The sequence below is a fragment of the Peromyscus californicus genome, unplaced genomic scaffold (genome assembly GCF_007827085.1).
Source record: "Peromyscus californicus insignis strain IS unplaced genomic scaffold, ASM782708v3 Scaffold_12__1_contigs__length_115047231, whole genome shotgun sequence".
In the NCBI taxonomy this organism is placed as follows: Eukaryota; Metazoa; Chordata; class Mammalia; order Rodentia; family Cricetidae; genus Peromyscus; species Peromyscus californicus.
In genome coordinates this window covers 36632651-36658594 of record NW_026294413.1, presented here as the reverse complement: position 1 = coordinate 36658594, position 25944 = coordinate 36632651, and positions in this window count along the sequence as shown.

The following is a 25944-nucleotide window of genomic DNA, read 5'->3' as shown; positions in this document are numbered from 1 at the left end:
TATTCTGCTGTATTCATAGATCAGTGCCTTGCTCACCCATCATCAGAGAAGCCTTCTCTTGCAGCAGTTAGGAACAAATAGAGACTCACAGCCAGACAATATACAGAGAGTGAGAGATCTTGGAACACTGAGCCCTAAACTGGATGTCTTTACCAAATGCCTCCTCTCAGGGCTCAGGGGACCCTGTGGAAAAGGAGGTGAAAAGAATGTAAATGCCATAGGGGTGGATGACACCAAACAAGGTCTTCTAAACCAATGGGACTGAAGCGCATATGAACTCACAGAAAATGAGACACCATGCACAGATCGTGCTTGACTCTGTACCACATTGTGTCCTAAAGCTGAAAGGAGAAGTGAACACATGTCCCCATCTCTAACCCAGAAGCTATCTTTAGTTGAAAACCACTTACAAATGAAAATTTAAAATTCTCCAAGGGAGTCTTCCTGGGGAAACATACTACTCTTAAGGGTAGGCTGCATGCCCAGAAGTAGATGGCCAACAAAACACAAACTCAATTGTATATTTAGATTCCTTTTCTCTAAATATTTAAAAAATTTTTATTTCACTTTATGTTGATTTATATACATTGATATATATATATACATCTATCTCTCTCTCTCTCTCATCTATCTCTATCTCTCTATCTCTATCTATCTATCTATCTATCTATCTATCTATCTATCTATCTATCTATCTATCTATGTCTCCCCCTTTACCCTACAGGTCCTTTGCATGTATACTAGAGCTGCTAGTTTAGTGTTTTTATAGGATTCCTGAGTGGGTCTCTGCATCTACATCTGTTTCTTGTGCCTTTTCTTGGACTCTTTTTTTCTGTTTGTTTCTTTTGTCCTATTATGATATGTTGGCTTTTGTTTTATCTTATTTTATTATATTTTAGTATTAACCCTTAGAAACTTGTTTGTTTTCTTAAGAGAAATAGAAAGGGGTGCATCCAGAAGGAGAGGAGGTGGGGAGGAATCAGGAGATGTATGCTGTGGGATGTTCTGTATGGCAAATGTGTTGCTAATTAGTCAATAAATAAAACACTGATTGGCCATTGGCTAGGCAGGAAGTATAGGCAGGACAAGGAAGAGAATAAAGCTGGGAAGTGGAAGGCTGAGTCAGAGAGACACTGCCAGCCGCCATGATGAGAAACAGCATGTAAAGATGCCGGTAAGCCACGAGCCATGTGGCAAGGTATAGATTAATGGAAATGGATTAATTTAAGCTGTAAGAACAGTTATCAAGAAGCCTGCCACGGCCATACAGTTTGTAACCAATATAAGTCTGTGTTTACTTGGTCGGGTCTGAGAGGCTGTGGGACTGGCAGGTGAGAGAGATTTGTCCTGACTGTGGGCCAGGCAGGAAAACTCAAGCTACAAATGTAGAGGAACCATAATCATGATATATTATGTGACCAAAAAAATCTATTTTCAATAAACATTAAAGTCTTCAGAGATTTTAAATTTATTTTTTTGTGTTATTTTGAATTTTTTCCATGTTTATTTACTAACTTCATTTCTTATTTTCTGACCTCCTTCCCCATTTTATTTTGCTTTTCTACTGGACCTTTCCTATTTCCCTTTCCAATTTTTCACAAAGCATTTTTATTACATTGATATTAAATCTACTGTATATGCTGAATGTTTTTGATTTTTTTAAATTGAGTTTTGGTGAAAAGATTGCCAATGCTCTATGCAACATAATTTGACATTTAGACATGTCTTCTCTTTTTTAAAATACCTTATAATACATCTACGTTGGAGAAGTTTGGTAGAGATTTAACTCAATTTTATTCCAGGTGTAAGGATAACATTATTATCTAAATTATTAATCAAATGGTAAACAGTATTGAATAATCTTGGACTTGTTCAGTGAGTGTTTTACCTATACTTTTAATTTGAAATGATAGTGACATTACATGAAATTTTAGGGTAAATAATGCCAAGAGATTCTGTACATGCCTCAGTCAGTTTCTTTCAGTGGTTACAAGTATTAAAAACATGGTAGAGAATCTAAGGCAGAATGATGTTGTTAATCTAGACAAAGTAGAGAATATTATGGTCAACTCAAGGACCTTTCACATTTTATTTTTATAGCTCCTTTCCTATGACACACAACACTTCCTTTCTGACAACCAGTATGCCACCATTTCCATAATGTCAATATTTATGAATCATAAATAAATAGAACCATATAATATATCAGCTTTAGGGGATAGCTCTTTTTTACTGTGCATATGCCTCTGAGATCCATCTGAGCTGTGTCAATAAATACTATGCTTTTATAGTGCTGAGTAGTATTTTAAATTCTTTTACTTTTTTGAGATTATAAGACAATTACACCATTTCTCCCTTCCCTTTCCACCTCCCAACCCCTCCAATTTACCCCTCCTCTTTTTCAAATTCATGTCCTCCTTTTTTCATTAATTGTTGTTACATGTGTATATGTGTGTATATATAAATATATGAGTGCAACCTATTCTGTATGTATAATATTATTTGTATGTATGGTTTTAGGGCTGACCATTTGGTATTGGATAACTAATTGGTGTGTTTTTCTTTGAGGGAAGATCTTCTTTCATGTTCACTATTCCTTAGTTGCTTATAGCTCTTTGGATACAGAGCTGAATCAGAACAAGTAGAACATCAATAGACATGGTAACATGGATAGGGGAAAGCCCAGGAGACCTCAGCCTTGCTCAAAGAACTACAGAAGTTACACACACACACACACACACACACACACACACACACACACACACACACACCCCTATCCTGAAATTGGATATACTGATTCAATAATACAAGATAGAGAAATCATAAATAAACTTCACATGTTACATTTTCCCAACTGATTTTTCTACAAAGGCACAAAACAATCCAATGGAGAAAATGCAGCTTTTTCAACAAATGTGCTAAAAGAAATTAGACATCCAAAGGGGAGGGAGAGGAGTTCTGACCCAAGTGCCATCCCTACTGCCAAACATTAACTAAAGTGTACAATTTTAAATCTTAACTTGAAATTTAAAACTTTTATGAAAAACATCTGGATCTCAAACCAGGCAAAACTTTCGGTAAGATCACTGTAGATACTCACGATCAAATCCAGAGGACCGTTCTATTGTTACTTCTCTCAGGGTTTTTGTGATGAAGGCCATTTTAATTTTGTTATGTGCTTTTAATGCAAAAATGGACACAATCATGACATTTCTTTTAGTCTCCTGATGTAGGTTGTTTCATTATTAACCATAGGGAGCTGATGATTTTATTTTTACATAGAACTAAATTCTGTTTGCTAAGTTGATAAGATCTTAGTGCTTATGTTAATGAGTAGTGATATCTTATGGTTTTCTTATTTGTACAGTATTCTTCTGGTTTTCATATTAGTCTAATACTCGTCTCATGCAATGAATGAGCAAATGTTCCTCTTCTATTTTGTAAAGGAGATTGTTGAAATTTGGCATTGAGTCTTCATTAAATGTTAATTTGTATTCTCTAGTAGAATCATCTGGCCCAAGAGACTCTTGAGAGGGAATTTTAATTATGTATTCAATTTAATAGTTACTGGCTATGCGAATTATCTACTTCATATAGTATGAGTTGTGGTTTATATTCCTTAAGGAATTGGTTCATTTCCTTTGAGATAGTATATTGTGTGTAGTTGTTCATGGTATCTCATTATCTTCAATTTTTTTAAACAAACAATAGTTAAATACTTTTAGTGAGTCCAATATGGTTTTGACAGATGTATACATAGCCTCGTAATTAAATTGAGCTGCACAACTCACCTTTTCTTTTTGGAGTTAAGACATTTAAAATCCACTGTTTTAGCAATTTAATATACAAAATGTTTTATTTTAACTGACCAATAAAACTTCTTCCTTCGTTCTGGCATATTCTTTGAGAGAACCTCAGTATTACTAACTTGATTAACAGCAAACTCCTGCCCCTCTAATAGCATGTGTCCCCTTTCCAAGCCCAAAGTATTACTTCGGCCTGATCATTTCACAAATCACTCCTATTAATTCTAGCAGCTTTTGGTTAATCTTTTTGATATTTCTAGACATGCTAATGTATTATATTTTGTCATATAGCAGTTTTTATATCATTTCTTTATAGCTATTTTTATGTTTTGTTTCAAGTTGACATCTTTTGATTTTTCTAGAGATGAAATTGTAGTAGTGGAAACATGAATTGCCAGAAGTATACTCATATGGATGGTAAAAATGGAAAGCATTAAAGTCAAGGATTTAAAATATCCAAATTAGAATCCAAACATATATGATTAGATATGATTAGACATGATCCAAGCATATATGATTATATAACGACTGACTCTCTTCTGTTAATCAAGACAGTAATACTGAGGTTCTCTAAAAATAAATTTTAAAGACTTTAATTCAGTGTTTCCCATATGGCTAAAAATTGAAAAAGCCAATAAAACTTTCAGTACCATCAAGAACAATATTAATAATTAAATCTCTACCCTATCTCTCCTCAGTACAAAACAATGCACACACAGTAATGTGTTGGACAAGTCCCAAAAAGGACAGTTCACACGGTTGTAGCTGGGACAGTGGAATACAAATTCATTTTTTTAAAATTTTTTTTATTTTTATTTTGCAATACAATTCAGTTCTACATATCAGCCACAGATTCCCTTGTTCTCCCCCCTCCCGCCACCCTCACCTTCCCCCCAGCCCACCCCCATTCCCACCTCCTCCAGGGCAAACCCTCCCCCATGGACTGAGATCAACCTGGTAGACTCAGTCCAGGTAGGCCCAGTCCCCTCCTTCCAGGCCGAGCCAAGCGATCCTGCATAGGCCCCAGGTTTCAAACAGCTGACTCATGCATTGAGCATAGGATCTGGTCCCACTGCCTGGATACCTCCCATACAGATCAAGCCAATCAATTGTCTCACCCATTCAGAGGGCCTGATCCAGTTGGTGACCCCTCAGCCATTGGTTCATAGTTCATGTGTTTCCATTCGTTTGGCTATTTGTCCCTGTTCTTTATCCAACCTTGGTCTCAACAAATTCATTTTATAAAAGTTCCAATGACTTGTATAAGAGGATGTCTTTGAAACTTTAGGGATAATTAATTAGGACTTTTTTCACAGCTGATATCAGAAACAGAGCTCAGACATCCCAATACAACAGTCATCTTGCACTTGGATGCATTGGGGTCAATACACATGACAAATTTTCTCAGGACATTCATGCCAAGTACATCCTTTTAGGACTGTTTTTCTCATTCCTTTAAGATGTTGTCTAGTACTTTAAGGCATTGTGAGTCTGGTAATTTGGATTTACTGATGTTCATTAACATGTTACCACTGTGGAATTTCTTGCTCAGAAGTAATTTAAGCTGCTTTTACCTTCACAACCTCTCCTCCTAATCAACAACTTTCTTTTAAGTAGGTATTTCTGTGAAGAAACTGACATATCCCTTTCAACTTCTCATTTTGCCTTAACATTCAGTTTACCTTTGACCCATTTAACATTTTCCTGGTTATCCACTTGACAAGCCATTCAGAATTTTCCCCTTTAACTGCTCTGGCGATGTTGGGTTCAAAGGTATAACTAACTACAAATGAGAATCTAACTACACCAGAGACTACATGTCTGTTTCACTTACATGTTTTGAAACGGACTGGAGTTGAACTTTGCTTTTAAATAAAATGTTGAAATTCATCTCATCTCCTTTTGGTGATCATTTCTGGACACAAATGCTGAATCAGAAATGTATGCTAATATATGCTGTTGCAATCACTGTAATTTTAAAATGAAAGTATTTAGAGAGTCACGCTATTAAGTTTTTAACAGAGGGATACATATCTGTGCTAATGTGGAATGAGTTAGTTTTAAGTCATTAGTATATAAAACCTAGAAATTAATGAGATATTTCTTGATGATTTATTGGAAATTATTCAATTACGTATATTGACAGTTATATTTTTACTTTGCGTTTTTTATGAATACCTTATTTTGTGTTTCAAGAACTGAGCCTAAACAGAGTTCACTTGAAGTTGATTAAAATCTTCAAGTTTGTAGCTTTCTTTTTCCTTTAATAAAATATGAGAACTATGAATTTTATAGCAATACGAAATTAAAGACAATAGCTAGTATTTTCATGTTTAGATGAGGATCTGAATGTATAAAATGCATAATTTTTATAATAATCAGTAGAAATTATACTTGTTTACTCTGTGTGTGTGTGTGTGTGTGTGTGTAGTGTTTTCTTTTTAATTATTTGTTGCTTGGGAAAGTAATTTTCCTAATCATGAAATATCCCTATATATTGAATGGTTTATCTTTATTATCATTTATATTATAATACTCTTCTTTAGTAACTATTAGGCAAATTGTGTTCCTTTATTGATTATTGCATTTATTCATGCAAATAAGTAACCCACTAGCCCCAATTATACATTTTCTTTTAATTTAAAGTTGATTTAAAAAAAAGTTTTCTATTGCAATTTGGCTATGACTCAACATAATTTCATTAGTTGATAAATGATCCAGGAACATGATGAAAATACTGGAAATTCTTTTATTTAAATTAATGTGCAAGTGGTGGTATGCAAAGCTGTGGTAGCAGAGGAAGAGGATAATGGTGATACTTTGACCACTCTCAAGGATTTCATAATTTCGATAAGGCATGCTCCTCTGTCCTATTCTTGGTTTACATACATGTTTGGGAAGGTGCAGCGTAAATGGGATTTCAGTTAAACTAATGTTTGTTATAAATTTTATATAGTCATTCTTAAATGCTTGCCTCTTAGACTGCAATCATAACATTTACTGGAGAACTTAATTCTTTTCTCCTCAAGTATTCTTTTAGCTTATTCCTAAGCATTGTGTAAAATCTGCTAGACATTTATAAACTTGCATGTATGTTGCACTGGATAAAGTGGCAACACAATGAACAGGATCTGCTCCATCTACTCCAATCGACTCTTCCTGCAGCACTAGAAACCACTGAAAAGGAGTGGTGGTTAGTTTAAGGAAAGTGTGGAAGCCTAGGCAGTGTTAAGGAAAGGCAGTTCTGGGGAAGATGGAGAGGAACACGGCTATTTTGGAGGAGTCACTTCTGGGTCACCACAAATTGTCTGAGAATGTGGGAAGAGACGGATGAAGTCCACGAACCAATGAAGTATCTGTGAACAACCTAGTTTGTTTTTTCCCAGTACCACATGACTTTTTGGCTAGAAATTGTCCTAGTTGTATTAAGAAAATGTGATTCTATTTTATCTTAGAGGAGTCAGCTCTGATGGTAAGTTCTTTTTTCTAATACTCGTCCTACACTGGATAGAACATGAAATGAGCCCTTAATTGTTGAAAGTCTTTAGAATTTAATCTGTATGGGAGGCTGTGACTTTAGATTTCTTATTTGTAGGGTCACTTGTAAAAATTGTGGAATTAAACATTCATGGGTTAATTTTGTTATCTACAATTCACATTATTTATCTTTGCCATTGCTATTATTACTGAGTATTTCCACGGTGTCTTGACTAATAAGTGTATAATCAATTTTTGTATTATTAAAATGCAGTTGGGAAGTTTATTTTTTGAGTCATTCCCTTATACTCAGAACTTTACATAACTTTGATCTACAGGGTTTCAGGTTATCTATTTAATAAATGATTTTATTTTATCTATTAAATAAATGATTTATCTTCACTCTCTTCTGTTCTCCCTTTTCTTAATTTTTCCCCTTTTGTCCTTTCCCACCCCTCTCATTTCTCCTCCCCTTCCATTTCTTATTTACATGTTTGTTTACCTTGTGGCCATGTGTACATCCTATAATGTGTGCATATTCTATTTCTTGAGTAGTAATCCCAACCTTGGGCATTTGTCTTAAAGAACTGTGGCTCCTCAGAAACTTTGTATCTTAAGGTACATTTTGCATTTCAATCCTCTGAGGAAATAATCTTTCTTAACCTTTGTCAGAGCAGCAGAACTGCACAGGTCCCCCAAAATGTCTAAGATGTTTTCCACTGGCACATTTTGTAGACTTTTAGTAGATGGGTAGCAATAGGCCAGGCTGATTAAATATAAAAATTCATACGCCATTGTCATGGTTTGCTTCAGGGCTAATTGGAGAAAAGATTAAGGAGATATGGGCATGCAAGTTCATGCTGACATTAGTTTCTTTTGTGCAGTTTTTTTATTTACGTGCATTTTCTTAGCTTTTATTGATGATAATTCTTGATTCATGAAATCATTATTTGCTTGACTTGAGATATTTTATATCAAAGATGTGTTTCTAAGACAATGTTGTTTTCTCATGTAGTTCATGAACTCATAATAATTAGCATTTGTTTGATTCATTTTTCATACCCTTCTTCCTTTCTGGTGTTGCTTTCAGTATGAACATAATTTGTATAAGCTACTAAGTCTATACAAATAAATCTAAGTATACACTTGATTCAAAATTCTGAAAGCTCTTTCTCTTCTTCAGATTAAAGTGAAACTTTCGAATAGCTTTATACTACTGCATCGCACCCAGCTTCCATTATTGGACCACTTATATGACAAGTGTCCCTTGAGTCCACTGCTCGCTTTTCATGGTCATCATTGCTATATCTTAGGTTGACTTATTCAGTTGCTATCTAATTTTGATTTTCTTGCTTCTGTTCTAGCTCCCATGGAGGATCCATTTATCATGTATTGAAATAATTCTTTTAACAAATACATCTGTTCTTGTAGCTTTTCAACTTCTAATCCTTAAAGAGAATTTTACAGTGCTCATGGTAATTTGAAAGCCGTTTAGCTCCAGATACATGATGCTCTTCACGGAACAGATCCCAGGGTATTCATTTCTCCCTCCTCTTCCTCCTCCTTCTCTCTCTCTTCCCTTTCTGTGTTTCCTTTGCACTTCTCTGAACCTTCTATTCATTTTAGTTGTAGGCTATGCACGAAGCAGCTGGCATGAGTCACCTGTGAGATGATTTTATAAAGAGAATAATGCCAACAATCATCAGTCATATTTGTCAATGTGTGTTAATTACCCACTTGATCCTGGCACTGTGCTCTGCACATTAGTATGTGTTATCTCAAATAATTTAACCACAGGGTGCGGTGGTAAAGGTGCTATTACTAGACTCATTTTACTGAGAGCCAAGAGACCTGAGAGGTTCGATGAAGGATGTAGCTATTAATAGAATAAACACAAAACAGTGAGTCCAGGTCTCTCTTAGCTCCTTGCACATTCTGCTTTCTGTTCATTCTTACAATGCCTTTTTGTGTCCTGCATAATAAATCTTCCATTTAAGTTCGAACTCAGGAATTGCCTTCCCTTAAGAATGTTTTCTGGTATCCCTTCCCACTATAATTTGATCATTTTTATGTCTTTCTGAGGAACCTTGGCTATACCTTTGTTATAATATTTTCTTACTTTTCTAACATTCTTATTAACTTGCCAAATTTGTTAATTAAACATTCCTCGTTTGGCTCTAAGCTCTGGAGACTCTATTGGTAAATATGTTAACAATGTCCTATAATTGGGTTGTTTTAGTGCATCTGATCTCAATGTGTGGCCTGCATTAGACTAAATACAAGAAGCATTAGTCTCAGCTGGAACTCAGTAGAAATGCAAATCCACAGGGTTCACCTAAATCCACTCAATCAGAAAGTCTGGAGAGTCCAGCAACTTGTGTTCTGTTTAGCATTCTGGTATTTCCAATTCACACCCAAACCTGGGAAGCATTGATTTAGGATCACATAACTAGTAGAGGCAGTTCCTAAGGGTTGACCTTGTCTTTTGTCAGAGTTCTAGCTACTACGGTGCTGCATAGTGGACCTACTTCTGGAAATTACTAGTACTAAACACTTACAATAGCCTCAAGTAGCATCAACAATGTTGTCAATAAAAGTATGAACAATGCATATTCGCCTAAATACTCCTTAGAAAACACCCTTACCAATTATGACTAGAACAGTAAAGGGAAACTTACACATGGAGCTATTGTTATGTACCTGTTCATCCCCCATCACCCTTCCAGGTTGTGCTGGCTTCCGACTTAAGGTGTAGGAGATCATATTGTACCAAAATATTTAACTGTTCATCTTTCTAAAAAGTTGTAATCTTTTAGGCTAGCAATTGTGATTTATAGAATTGTCTATTCTCTTACCTAGTATACAGGAACTTTTAAGTAATTATTTGTTGAGTCACAAAATGAGGAAATCTATGATGTAAGCATCAATAGACAGTTTAATATTATGTCTCCCTAGATTATTCATCCAAAGGTTCAAAAAATGCTTTTCAAAAGTATTTGGAAAGAAATTTCCTGACCTGGAAGCCTCCTCCCTGAGAACTAGCTCTCATGGTATCTGAAGATGATATGTAGGCTTCCCAGGGAAGAAAGATTCGGTAGTCCTACCAAGATATAAAGTAGATGAATCACAATAATGGCAGAATGGAAAGATATTCCCAGTGATGTAATAGCAGTACCTTAATCTTTGGGGCAGGCAACAGCTGTCTACTTGTACTTAAAGCCTACTCAATAAGAGGGAATATTCAAGACTGATAATATAAACATAGCAAATTACCAGTGGCTGGAGGAGATGTAGACCCTAGAGGAGAACCTACTTCTACCAGTTTCCTATATCAGTATGATTTCTAACTGCTCTATATACTTATCCTTATGCCCACAGTTGGGTGCAGTGCTCACGCCTCATCCAAGAAGCTTCTTTTTACAACAGATGGAGACTGGTACAGAGATCCTCAATTGGTCAAACTTGAAAGTAAGTGACCATGAGTTGCCTAGGCTCAGCTAATAAATCCTGCAGCAAAACCCTTATATGTAAGGCTCAAAAACAACAACAACAACAAAAACAAAGCATGAAGGAGGGTCCTGTTGCTAGATAGTATCTTTCAGTGTGACAGGGAAACTGTTCCCTCGAAATTATTGAGACAATACAACTGCATACAAATGGTCTGCATAATGACACCACCAGTTGACATGCTTTGTCAGCACGGACAATATAGGGGGATGGGGTGGATTTCACAAGGTTCTACCCCTAGATGGACAGCTGTAGGCGCGCATGTGCAAGCACACATGTGAAAGAGAGAGGGGGCTGGGATATTAGAATTTAGTTATCTACAGGCACAAAAGCCCAGTTCCCCAAATGGTCAGCCCTAAAGATGTCATAGGAACAACACTAAATGGACTCAGTAGAGTCCCTGTGTGTGTCTTATAACACTAATGAAGAAGTCATGAGTTTGAGAGGGGGATATGGGTGTTGGAAGAGGAAAGAGAGTTGTGGAAATGATATAATGTAGTTCTCATGTATGAAATTTTCAAAAATTAAATTAGAAAAGGTTATTGTATATTAATCATGTACAGACATTCTTGTCATTGTTGCTAAGACAATTTAACAATGACTCATATAACACTTACATCCAAAAAGAACTGAAATTAAAGTACCCTATAAGTGTTGATATCTGCAGGAAATCCTCATTTGTGTTATATAAATATAAATTCTGAGAGGTGACTATATTCACTGCAGTCTCAATATTGCCTATAAAGTTAATTTATTTAGATGACAATATTATAATTTATTAATGACAGTCTGATTTTAGATGGAGTAGAGGAAACAATAGACAAATGCTTTTGTACTTGACTGATATTCATTAGAATTACATGGACTTTTCTGTCCATTCTTAGCATCACTGTAAAATAAAATGATTATAGCTGCAAAGCATTGATTTTTAGCTAGTGTAACATTAAACTTATTAATATTTTTACCACTATTCTAATGTTAAACTGACAGTAATACATGTTTCCTCATTTAATGATAGATTAGGAAATATTCTTTTAGGGAAAAAAGAGGAGACATTTCTATTTTGATTTTCATTAATATATGCAGGTTTATTCCCATGCTTCCCCCATGGGCAGGCAAGACACCACAGGTAGAAGATAGGCCATGCACATGCTCTAATTACATCTGTCCTGCAGCTTCTTTTGACAGTGTCACCTCTTTTGAAAAATAGTGACATGTGTAACTCAATAATAACATGCTTCAATTCAGTTAATCTCAACAGGCACCTGCATTGTAGGAAGAGTGAACTCACAGACGATTAAATCATATTACTTACCCTCCAGATACTCAGATCTTAATGGAGTAGAAAAATACAGGAGCAATGACTTGAGTTGCTTTATTTGAATTAATCTATTTATTCTTTCTTCTTATTTTACTCCTCATACTCATAATCTGTGTTATTTCTCTGTTTTTTTTCTTTTTTCTCTTGTTTTGTGCTGTTAGATATCCTTTCTATTTCCTTAAATTATAGATTTGTTTGAATATATATATATACATACATATATATATATACATATATATATTTATCTTCCCAGCTGCACTTTTTCTTCCCTCTTCTCCTTCTGGTCTCTCCCTCCCAACCCCCCATCTGTTTGTTCCCACCCACCAATCCATTCCTATTTCTGTTCAGGAAAGGTTAGGTCTCCCATTGATATCAACAAAATATGGCATATCAAGTTTCAGTAAGACTAAGCTCCTCCTCATGTATTAAGGCTGGGCAAGGCAACACAGTATGAGGAGTAGTGTTCCCAAAGCCAGTAAAAGAGTCAGAGACAGCCCCTGCTCCCAATGTTAGGATTCCCACAAGAGGATCAAGCTACACAACTGTAATTTATGTATAGTGTCTAAGTTAGTTCCCTGGAGGCTTCCTAGTTGTCAGTTCAGTGTCTGTGAGCCTCTATGAGCCCAGGTTAGTTGATTCTTTGAGTTTTCTTTTGTTGTCCTTGACCCCTGTGGCTCCTACAATCCTTTCTCTCCCTCTTCTGAAGGATTCCCTGAGCTCTGCCCAATGTTTGGCTGTGGGTCTACATCTGTTCCCATTGCTCGATGGAGCCTCTCTGATGACAGTTGGGCTAGGCACCAATCTACAAGTGTAGCAGAATATCGTTAGGCATCATTACATTTTCCCCCCTCCAGCAGGCAGATGAATGGAACTAGAAAAATCAACCTGAGTGAGGTAACCCAGACCCAGAGAGACATAGTATGCACTTACTCATAAGTGGATATTAGCTGTGAAAAGAAGGGTAACTATGCTACAATTCACAGACCCTGAGAGATTAGGTAACAAGGAGAGTTCAAGGGGGATGCCCAGATCTCCCCGGGAAGGGGAAATAGAAGAGATTTTGTGTTGTGATTTGGCCATTGTTTTTAGAATCATCTATACCTACAACCCCATGAGGGTTTTTTTTTTGTATGAGATAATGTGATTTTAAACTGAAAATTCTGTCTCTCTCTCTCCTTCCCTCCCATCCCTATCCCTCCATCTCAATCCTTCCCAGCCACTTTCCCTCCTCTTCTTTCCTCTCCTCTCTTTTCATCATCCTGTCATGAGAGAACAGTAAGTGGCCCTTGTCCAGCTTTTTCACTTGATGGACTACATGCTAACTCAATCCAGGCTGATTCATAGTTCATTGCTTCCCCTGCACAGCTATGAATGGACTAAGAAGAGACTTAATGTGACTTTGAGCTTTTGAGAAATTAGTAAGGAATCTAAGAAGCCTTTCTTATAAACAAGACTACAGAAATGTTGATGGAGATACTCTGGAGGTTCATTTTTTTTTAAATAAACTTTGCCTATTACATTTAAGACATCAGGTGCATGGCACATTGTGTTGACCAACATGGAGGATCTTAGTAATTCCTTGAAAGGTGCCAAGTGGCAGGAGAAGAATGCAACTAATCAAAGCTTTCTTTTTTGGGAGTATGAAATGCTTGACGTAAAGGAGAAATTTTGGGTGTCATTTCTCATCCTCAAATACAACCGATAAAGATTGACAGCAATTTGCCAAATATGAAAAGAATGAGTGATAAGTGGCCAATGAAGTTTATGTAGCTGAACCACCACTGGAGGGAGAGAGAGGGAGAGAATGAAGGAGAGAGAGCAAGAGCAAGAGAATGTGAATTTGATGTTAGAAGTAAATCAAGGAGTATTACGAAGTATTGTTTTCATGAATAACAGAACTTTGTGGCTGAGGAGAAATCCGAAAATCTGAAATTGCTATAAAATGATAGGACAAAATGGAGATTCAGTCACTCTTGGACCAAGGTGTATAAGACTACAATCTGAGGCATGGCGAGAACTTAAAAGATGGTCTAATTTATCTACTTGTCTGATGCACAAAGATATTATTCACTGACAAATAAAGTTTGAGTATGGAAAATATCAGGTGGCTTTTGTCATGTGCTTTGATCTGATGTGTGACTTCTTTAGCTCACTCATCCATAGGACTTTATTAAATCTCTAAACACAGACACACTTCCTTATTTGTGGTGACTGTGGCCTACAAAGTAGCCCATGAGACTGAATTGGTGAACACCGGGTCATTGCAGCTGGGAGAAATACAGGGTGACTTCCAAACTCTGGTTGTGCCTTTGTCAACCAATGAAGACACTGTGTTATTTATGTTTACAGATATTTTATTTATAGCATATTATTGTTTTATTTCTACCAGAGCCCTGTAATCCTTGCTTCAATGAAATGGTCTTGTGTGATTTTTTTCCCCTGTATGGTATGAGTTAGTCTTATGCTTTGAAGCAACATTTGAGCACTGTGAATTATAAAATCACCAACAAAAAGGCACAAAGATTAAAAAAAAAAGAAGAATCCAGCACAGGGTGCATAATGTGGGAAAAAGATACATGTTTAAGGCATGGGAGATGGAATACAGAGCTAGCACATCACTTTGTTTAGCCTCAGCTGGGAATTTGCAGAGTAGGAGGCTCATGTGTGTTTAGCTTAATATGTGTCCAGTGCTCACAGACGGCACACAAGCAGCATGAAAACATTCAGTGTATCAATCTGTGTGTCATATAAAAAATATTACCAAGGATGTGAATTTGCAAATGGAAAGCCTCACAAAATGGGGATCAACTCTAATATGAGTGGCAGAAAATGAACATCCACCTTTCCGTGAAGCCCACTCAAAGCTTCTTTTGTTTCTAAGGACTACATGAAGAGATTGGAAATCTACTATATGTCTCTCAAATATTTTCAGAGAGCCATTGGATCGCATTCCCTAAGGTGTTTCCACCACTCCCTCAGCTGTATCTTGAGCACAGGAAGGGCTGTGATTTCCCGAGGGGTTGATGGGACACTGATGAATCTGCAGTGACTCCTTGCCCTGCCTCCCGTTCTCTGGCCAGTATGCAACGAATAGCCAAGTAGCAGCTATCCAGCAAACATGGAAAAGACCTTGACACGGAATGCTCACTTTTGGTTATTCCCCATGGTCTTTACCATTTGTTTTGCTTCCTCAATTCTGTGGTTCTCTCTAACTTATTTACAGAGTAATATTTGCTTTTGACTCCTGCTTTATGAGATAAAATGACATTTATTTCACATCATGAGTGCTTAAACTCATTTTGTGTCTACACAAAATACTGAAAACGTATAATTGGGTATGATATTTGGGGACCTCCTGGCATACTGTATGTTGAGCTTAGTGTTCTTAGTAATACCAAGCTGGAAGGAAAACTGTAATTAAATTTATTCATCACTTAGAAAAAGCTGTTCTCTTGTGCTTTGCCTTCTTGGCAGCATCTGTGTCCCTTATTGTCTGTTTCTTCCCTGTAGGTGAGTACTTGGATCAGGAGACAAGCTTCAACATCTCCTCAGGTGTGTTACAGGAGCAATGCTGAAGTTATTTTGCATATTCAGAGGCATGCCTTCTAGTCACCAAGAACAGCTCTTAAGGCATATTACTTAGCTTAGTTGTGAACTCTTTTTTTTTTTTTTTTTTTTTTTTTTTGGTTTTTTCGAGACAGGGTTTCTCTGTGTAGCTTTGCGCCTTTTCCTGGGACTCACTTGGTAGCCCAGGCTGGCCTCGAACTCACAGAGATCCGCCTGCCTCTGCCTCCCGAGTGCTGGGATTAAAGGCGTGCGCCACCACCGCCCGGCCCACGTGAACTCTTATTTACCATCTTCAATGCATTCTCACTGTCCAATCACTGCAAACCCCTTCCAGATGCAACAGCACAGTGAGTGGAACAAAAGGATTTGAGCCATAGCAGGGGCCGCAGCCACATCCTGCCTGCAACAACATCACACAGCCTCTGACTTAAATTGGCCCCTTCCCCTTCAATACTAGCAAGAAAGAAGGGAGGTTTGGCTGGACTCTATAACTGTATGAATGTAGGAACTTCAGTAATATGCATTTTCTCTTTAATATGAATGACACTTATAATTTTATTTCATCATATGTTCTGATATTTTTATCCATAGTCCTTCCTTCTCTGTGACAGATATTCATTGCAGGTTTTTTATTATTTGACGTGCACATGTATGGATCTTGTTTATTACAAGTTCAAACTTCTGCTCTGGAATGAGTTATGAGGATTAATTTTGTGGTTGTACTTTAGAAATATGTGGTGATGCATACATAATGGATTGTGCATGAACCATAAATTTGTGAGATAGGTGTTGCAGGTAAGTCATGTCAGGTCATAGATGCAAGTTCTTTGCATAATATGATCATTAAATACATTACTATGATGTCAAAAGCTCATTTAGTTTCTCTTATTTGTCATATTGAAATTTTATAATTTGTAATGAACGAACTGTAACTCTAACATTTCACCAGATTGGAGCACAGATTATCTTTCACACTTTTGTTATGAAGTGATTTTGATTCATTTCAAGTGAATAATTGCCCCCTTTCTGGGCTCATCTAGTGCCATGTGGAATTCTTTTTCTTGCAGCTGTTCCCAAGTATAAAATTCAGCATTCATCACATCTATCTTAAACTACAACCAAACACAGAATAATTTTGCATTATTCTATGATTTAGGCTTTGTATTGAAGTAAATTAATAAACTGTATGTACTGGGTCTGTCTCTGGGGTCATATCATCAGTAGGAAGGGGCACTTGTTATTCCTGATTACACCTGCATGAGACGATTTTGATTATTATACTATATATAGTAATATTCAACCTCATGGTCACAGTCATAGTGCTTTCTGAACAATCGAGGCTCTATTGCTCACTCATGTTATATGTCAACCATAGGCCATTGCTTGTGGCTCAGTTTCATGATGATTTGACGGTGGGTGCTAAGCAGATAGGGAACTCCTATTTGGGGGACTTAAGGCAGAGCGTAACAAAAGACATGCTATATGTCCAGTGCCCCTTAAAGCTTCTCAGGAGTCATATGTGGTTTTTTAATTTACATTTTATTGTGTAATCAGGTCACATGACTAAGAATGATCCTAGTAGGGGAGATAATTATAGTAATTCTACCAAAAGAGTCATATTCATTTGGAAACAACAATAAATTCAACATTACTCTCTTGCTTGGACACAAAAATTCACTTGTCCTCTGCATCCCCATTATACCTCCTGACTTCCAAAAGAAACATCCAAGAGCATCATGCAGTCAGACTTAAAGGCCAGGACTGCATGGCAGGACATGCCTGTATCAGCCTGATGCCTCTTGAGCTGAATGTTGTATAAGGCATGTCAAACCATTCCTTTATCCTCCATTGTAGCTGAAAGTTTTCCTGGTCCCCCCTGGCTCCTGCGGTCCCACAGTCCCGCAGCCACTCAGACCCAAGTAAACACACAGAGGCTTATATTAAAAACTGCTCAGCCATTAGCTCAGGCTTACTGCTGACTAGCTCTTACACTTAAACTCAGCCCATTTCTGTTAATCTATATGTTACCATGTTTTCTATGGCTTTACCTGTGTGCCATTACATGCTGCTCCCTGGACAGTGGCCTGGTGTCTCCTGACTCAGCCTTCCACTTCCTAGAATTCTCCTCTCTGCATGCCCTGCCTATACTTCCTGCCTGGCTACTAGTCAATCAGCATTTTATTTATCAATCAATCAGAGCAACACATATTCATAGCATACAGAATGACATTCCCTCATCACTCCATATTTCTCCACATACAGAGTGTTTGAGCAGTGACTCTACTCTACCGTCCATGGGAAGAGAGACCAGGAGGGTGTGGAGGCACTCATTAGCAGTTCTGTGCTTCTGTAGGTTATGCCTGTGAGGACTTCTCACATGACTGAGGTCCATGTCTCAGTAGGGCTCTGGCTGAAACTCTCAGTGACCCTTGAGAATTCTGGCTTCATTCTCTAGGGGATTCTTCTATTTTCATTTATCTTCTTTTGCCACATCTAAAGAAGAAATTGAAGAATATACTCTAGATGAGAACCCCAAACTCTGCTTTATATACTATACAGGCTGATTTTCCATATTGGCTGCATCAATTTTTATTTTAAACCAACAGTGTTCAAGGGTTCCCTTTTCTCCATGTGGGCCACAAAGTGACATTGAAATTCAAGAATAGGTGTTAAATACTTAGATTAATCAACACATTTGCCCTTCAATACTTGCTTTTTGTGGTGAGAACATTTGAAAATTAGTCTTAGCAATTTTGAAATGTGCTGAATACCACTGCTAACTATATTCACCACATTGTATAGTAGATCTAAGTAAGAACCCTCAAACTTACTTCTTTCTCCTAACTGCACTTGAGTCACCTTGCTATTTATTTATTTTTAAACTAGCATACAGATTGATGACTTTCATTATTATCTGTGAAGAAATGGTTTGTGTTGATTACCCTCCCTATTTCCTCTCCCCAGTGTCCTCCCTTGTACTTACAGTCATGTGTATTCTACTGCCCCTTCTTACTCCTGTCTTTCCCTCTTTAAGACTCTTCCCCTGTTGTGTTCCCTTTTCAAGTGTCATGACCTAAACTCACATCCCTCAGCATATATTAAAATTAAAGTTAAAATATTTAGGATCTACATAAGAGAGAAAATGTGTAGCATTTACCTGCGTGCTTTGCTTAATGTAATAAGTCAATCAATTTGCTTGTAAACATTGTGATTTCATTTTTCTTTACAACTGGACACAATGTCATTATGCATATATCAAATTTTCTCCATTCAGCTGTTGTTGGACATCCGGGCTGATTTAGTTTCCTAGGTATTATGAATATTCAGCACAGTCACAGAAGTGGTATCTCTGAGGTAGGATATAGAGTTTTTTGGGCATATGAACAAGTGTGGTGTTGTTGAGTTATTGTAGTAGATCTCTCATTGGCTTTTTCAAAGAACATCTGTACTAATTTCTATAGTAGTAGCATTAGTTTATGCTCCTTTCTGCCACAAATTAAGGTTCTTTCCCCACATCTCCATCAGCATATATTCTCATTTCTTTTCTTGATGATGAGCATTCTGACTGGGGTGAGCTGGAATCTCAAAGCAGTTTTAATTTGCATTTACCTGATGGCTAAGGTACTTAAAAATGTATTTATTGGTAATTTCCTTTCTTCTTTTGAGAACTGTCTCTTTAGTCTATGAGCCCATTTATTGACTGGACGTTTTATTTTATAGTTCTGTGTACATTCTGGATATTAACTCCATGTCTGAATTATAGTTGGTGATAACTTTCTCCTATTGTGTGGGACGTCTTTTCACTGTGCTGATTATTTTCTTTGCTTTGCAGAAGCTTCTCTCATTTCCTAGTTCCATTTGTCAGTTCTTGGGTTTATTTTCTGTGCCCATGGAATCCTTTTCAGAATGCTTTTGCTTTAGATTTAGGTCTTTGTTCCACTTTGAATAGTTGTTTGTGGAGGGTGACTGATACAGAGATATGAGGGCTGTCTTTTTTCCAGTGTACGTTTTTGAAACAAGCGTGAAATAAAAGTAGCTGACTATAGCTGTGTGGTTTACTTCTGGATCCTCTATTCTATTCCATTGGTTTAAATGTCTAATTTTGTGTTGGTTCTATGCTGTCTTTGTTACTCTAGTTCTATGGTATAATGTGAAGTCAGATATTGTGACGCTACCCATGGTGTTTATGTTTGCTTTGGCTATCTGGAGACTTGTATTCTATAAGAAATTTAGGATGTCCACTCAGTTCTGTGAAAAATGAGATGGAATTTTGGTGAAGATTGTGTTGAATGTGTAGGTTACTTGTGGTAATATAGCTGTTTTTACAATACTAATTGTGTTGATCATTGTCTCGTATCTTTTTTTTTTCTTCAGGTATCTAAAGTTTATGTGCTAGAGGCTCTTCATTTTCTTGGTTATATTTATTCCTAGGAATTTTGTTTTAAATTTTGGAGCTATTGTGGATAGGTTATATTCTCTAATTTCTTCCTTGGCAAATTCCCTCCTTATTGGTTGTAGCAGGGTCCTGTGCTGTTGTTCCCTTTGGGGATGGGGGCCAAGTAGGCGCAGAGTCAAACCACATAGACTCCGGAAGAATGTCGAAACAACAACCCCAGTTTATTCAGAAATAGGCAAGCCTTATATACCCTCCACCCCACCCTGGGGGGAGGTCTGACAAATATGCATCTACTGGTGTGACATGGCTGCCTCTCATTGGTCCAGGTCATCTCCAGATCGTGTTTCAGCTGCTGTTGCTAAAACCATTAGGCAGACCCAGGCTGGCTCTCAGAAAGTATCTTTTTTACTTGTTTGGGCCTTCTGGCCCTCAAGCCGGTTAGGGATGAGTCATCCCACAATTGGTATATATAAAAGCTACTGGTTTTTCTATGCTGATTTCGTATCTTGCTACATTGTTGGAAATGTTTATCAGGTCTAAGAGTTTTCTGGAGTTTGTAGGCTTTTAAAATATGGAATCATACTCCTGAATATATGGAAAGTTTAACACTCCCTTTCCTATGTATCTCCTTTATTTACTTCTCATGTCTTTTTATATATCTAAGATTTCTTCCCCAAGTTGCTTTTGGTCATGGTGCTTTATTACATCAATAATTACCTTTACTAAGACAGTATGGTTGCAAATATTTTGTCGAGAATTTTTGCATCTATGTTCATGAGAGAAATTGGCCTGTAGTTTTTAATTTTTTTGTCCTAATGCAATTTTGGTTATCAGGGTAATATTGGCTTTGTAGGATGAGTTTTGTAGTGTTCCTTGCTTTTCTATTTTGTGTACCAGTATAGGAAATATTATTATTAGTTCTTCCTGAAAAGCTTGCTAGAAATAAGAAGTGTATTTGTCCTATCCTGGACTTTCCATTATGGAGGAACTTTTCATTACTGCCTCAACCTTCTTGCTTTTATGGGTCTTTTAATCTTAATTCTAACTTTCTGATTTAATTTTGGGATGTCATGCATTTAGGAAGAAATTCTTTCATTCTGGTTTCCCCAGTATTTTGGAATCTATTGATAGCCACTGGTACGAAAAGTCCATGAGAGTATACAGCAGTGACTACTAGAGTTCAGAAGGTCAACCTATCAGAACTCAGGGTTCTGTTAGAGGAAACCACCACGCAAGGTGTTATGGAATTATTGCCTTTTGAATGAACTGGCTGTCTCTTGTTGTAAACTTCTTGTGCAATAACAGCTATGAGCCTTCCCATTTACCATGCATCTCTATGTTATGTGTACATATAACCTCACTATTGCATCTCAATCTTGGGCACAACTTTCCCTATACATTTGGGGTAATTGGACAACTGTCTCCAGCTTCGTTTATTTTTCATTAACATATATCTGACCAGGGCCATTCTCTGGACAAAAGTATTTCAGCAAAGATACCTTTTTCCAAGGACAAATGCAGAGAAATAAACATTAGTTCATCTCACCCACAGATAGGGAAAAGAACCACTAACAATTAAATCCTCAACCCCTTACCTTCACCCCTAATTGATCTTAGCCTTTAGTTGACCCTACCAAAGAACTCCCCTTTAGTCACTCCTCTTTTGGGTTGTAATTGGAAGCTGACAATTAATTGCTTTATGTGTGGGTCCTTATCACCTCTCTGCATCCCTGAAAACTTCAAGCCTCACATTGCTTTTCCAAAGAATTACTGTGTGGATATATATACTGGTTCTCTGAGAGCACTGGGAGAATTGATGGAGAAGAACAAAGATGAGGACAGAGATGAAAAGAACTAGGTAGGAAGATGAAAGAACAGCAGGAGGGACTGAGAGCAGGAGGGACCGAGAGGAGCTAAGTAAGAGAGCAGAAAAGAAACTGTGCAGATAGAATCGCCATAGAAGAATAAAGTGAATGGACTAAAGAACTCAGTGTGCTTAGATTCATTGAATATCCCTCAGATTAGAATCCTCAGCTGGTTGGTAGACTCTTCCATGAACCCTGGGAGCAAACAATATAGGCTGGACCTAATATTGTTTGTGTTAGGGATCTAATTATTTTTTGTGTGTGTATGTGTGTATGTGTAGCTATGTAGGTATATGTGTGTTGAGGTGGTGATGTGTGCATGCATATGAACATGTGGAAGTCAGAGGACAAACTGTGCTTTCATTTATCAAGTCCTATCTACCTTGTTTTGGAGACAGAATATCTCAGTGCTCTGGACTTTGTCTCAGGTAAGAAAATCCAAGAGCTCTACCTGTCTGCCTCACCAGCAGTGATTATAAGCATGTGGCACCACACCCAGCTTTTAGTACGGGGTTTCTAGGGGCTTGAATTCAGTTTCTTTTGCTAGCAAGACAAGTTCTTTGTCAGCCAGCTATCACTCCAGCTTGGAAGATAAAATTTTAATGTATTCTGTAATGATCTTCTAGATTTTATTAGAGTTTTATAACAACTCTCCTTTATGTCTAATTTTATTAATTTATGCCTTCTTTTTGGTTGCCTGGGAGCTTATTAATCTTGTTTTTTTTTTTTTCTTTAGAGAAACGTATCTTGGACTAGCTCTGTGTATTGTTCCTTGAGTCTTTGTCATTGATTTCTGAACTAATTTTTATTATGCCTTGTTGTCTAGTATATTTATTTGATTTCTTATTTTTCTACAAACTTGAAGTGTATTCTTAGGTTATTATTCTGAGACATAGCTGATTTTTAATGTGAATACTTGCAGCTGTGGCTCTTAGAATTGCCCTAGCTGTATCCCAGAGGTTTTAATTGTCCAGCGTTTACTTTCATTTGATTGCAGAAGTGTTAAAATTTCTTTCCTGACTTCTTCAGTGCCCCACTGTTGTTGACTCCAAAGAATGTTTTTCAGTCTTTAAGTACTTGCATTGTTTCTGTGGTTTCTCCTCCCGTTGATTTCTGTTTTTATTTATTTATTTTTTTACTATGGTCTGATAAGGTACAAGGAATTAGTTCAATTTTTTTTTTTGTATTTGTTAAGTTTACTTTTGGTCTATAATGTGATATATTTTAGAGAAGGTTCCATGGTTCCATGAATAGCTGGGTAGAATCTATTTTCTCTATCTGCTGTGTATAATATTCTGTGGGTATGTGCTAAATAGTGTTGATACATGATGTAATTTAACTCTAAAGTTTCTTTGTTGATTTGGGTTTAGGGCTCCCACTATTATAGCTTTGGGACCTGTTGACTTTCACACCTTCTAATACTTATGAAATTGAGACCCCTAAGACTTATGCATAAGTATTTAAGATTATTATATCTGCTTTATTATTGTACCCTTTTATTAATATATTATATATCACATATATATTAATATATAGTGACTTTCTTTACTTCTTCTTACTGGTTTTTGTTTGAGTCTAATTCATCAGATATAAGAATTGCTACCCAAGATTGTATATGGCTTCTGTTTGCTTGGCCAATTGGTTTCCATCCTTTGACTCTAAGATTTTGGATATTTTTTGTCAGTGAGGTATGTTTCTTTGAAACAAAAATAGTTCAATATTGTTTTGTAACAATTCACTTAATTTATATCTTTCAGTTGGTGATTGGGGAGCATTTCTTTTGAAAATTTTTCTTTCTGGTTATTTAAAGTTATTTATTATTTAAAATCATTTTGAAAGGGATTTGCTGTTTCTTATGGTTTTATTGTTTTTTGTTATTGGTTGAATTACTGATATTGCATTTTCCCTGTTCTTTTATTATTGTAGATTTACTTGATTTCTGTGTTGGAGACAATGTGTTCTTTCCTGGCTGTCATTTGTTCATCTATTCCTTTCATGAAATGTATTCTTTCATGTGTTCTTGTATCTTTCCCTTTGTGTATAGTGTTTGTTTTCTGCAGCTCTAGGTAAGGTGTCAGGAATTGCCTTAATTTGTGCTTGTCTTGAATGGCTCTTGTTTTCTCCATCAGTTTTTAAGAGATAATATTGCTGGGTATAGTAATCTTATTAACTTCCAGTTCTTGAAATATATGACCCCATGCTTTCATGATTTTTAAAGATGTTGAAGATTCACAGATTGGTAAACATCTAATTCTTCTGGTGTTTTTTTTTTTTTTCCTTTGTGTGTGGGTTGGTGTTTTTTCCCTTACACATCCAGTGTTGTTTGCTCTAAATTTTTCATGGCCTGACTGTGATATATCATGGTGATGGTCTTTTCTGTTCCTGTGTATATGGAGTTCTAAGTGCCTTTTATCTTTTGATGTCTATCATTTCCTTTACGTGTAACCCTGCCTATATTAGAACCAATTTCTTTCTTCCATTTATTTAACATTTGCCTTTAGTGTGTAGGTAGCCTGATTTTGGGTACCTGCATAATTTAATAGTTACATCTCTTGGTGAATTAACTCATTTGTCATTAGTGCATAGTCTTTGGTCTTGTTTTTAATTTTAAAACTGTTTTTGATGCAAATGTTTATTTTGTCTAGAATAAGTATAGCTATCTCTGTTCTTTTGTGTTGTGGGTTTTTTTTTTTTTTTTTGATTTTATGGAGTATCTCTGCTATTACTTTACTTTCAGCCTCTGTCCTTGGTAGTACAATGTATCTCTTTAAAATATTTTTATTAATTCTTTGAACATTTCTTACATGTACACAGTGTATTTTTACCTGGACTTAGGAACCCATTTTCCTACCAGTCTCATGTCCTCCTTTTTATTATTATTAAAAGCTCCCAAGTCCAGTTAGTGCTGACCATGTGCAAATGGGCATGGGACCATCTATGGAGGAATGGGCATACTACCAGTGGTCTAAGAAGTTCAATTAGCAGTACCTTTGAACAAGTGTATTGAGGATGAAATAACTTGTTTTGCTAGAGAAAAACCTTAACTCTTCCTCATTTCTAAAAGGCAACTTGGCTGAGTAATATTCTTTGGTTGGCATTTTTTTTCATTTATACTTAAACCACTTCCCATTCTCTCCTGACTTGTAAAGTCACTGAAAAGAAATCCACTGGCGGTCTTATTGGCACTACTCCGTATGTAATGCATTTCTTATGTCATGCTGCTTTCAGGATTGTGACTTTTGCTTTTTATTACTATGTGTCTTGATGAATTTCTTGGGTTGATTTTGACAGGACATTTCTGCACTTCCTTTACCTAGATGTTGGTTCATATTTCCAGATTAAGATTTTTTTGGCCATTATTTATTTAAATGTACTTCCTTCTACTTCAATAGTTTTTGTTATTTGAAAATATTATCTCTTGAGATTCTCTCACAATTCCCATAGACTTCTTTTTTCATTATTTCGTCCTTTTGCCTTTTTGTTCCAGTGACTAGATAATTTTAAATGTTCTGTCTTGCGGATCACTGATTCTTTCTTCTGCTTGATTGATTCTGCTCTTGAATCTTTTGTTTGAGTATTGCACCCTTGTCATGAGATAGACTTTTAGTTGAGTTGAATGACCACATGGCCTCCTGGATTAACCAAGTGTAGTCCCCAAATCTTTCAGAAAAACATGGAAGGTGATTTCTTCACTGTCTGGATTCTCCATGTGGCCATTGCATGGGTTTCTTAACTTTTGATATCAAGCATGGCTAGTTCCTATATTTCTCCAAAATGGGAGACAACAGAAGTCCTTGCTAGTGGGGAGAGGTCATTATCAGAGACTCTGAGGATGGCTAATGGAGAATAGCCAGGTAGGGACTTCAGTTTGTAATTTTTTGTGTGTTTTTTTTTGTTTGTTTGTTTTTTGAAGCAGGGTTTCTCCATGTAGTTTTGGTGCCTGTCCTGGATCTCATTTTGTAGATCAGGTTGGCCTCAGACTCACAGAGATCCCGCCTGGCTCTG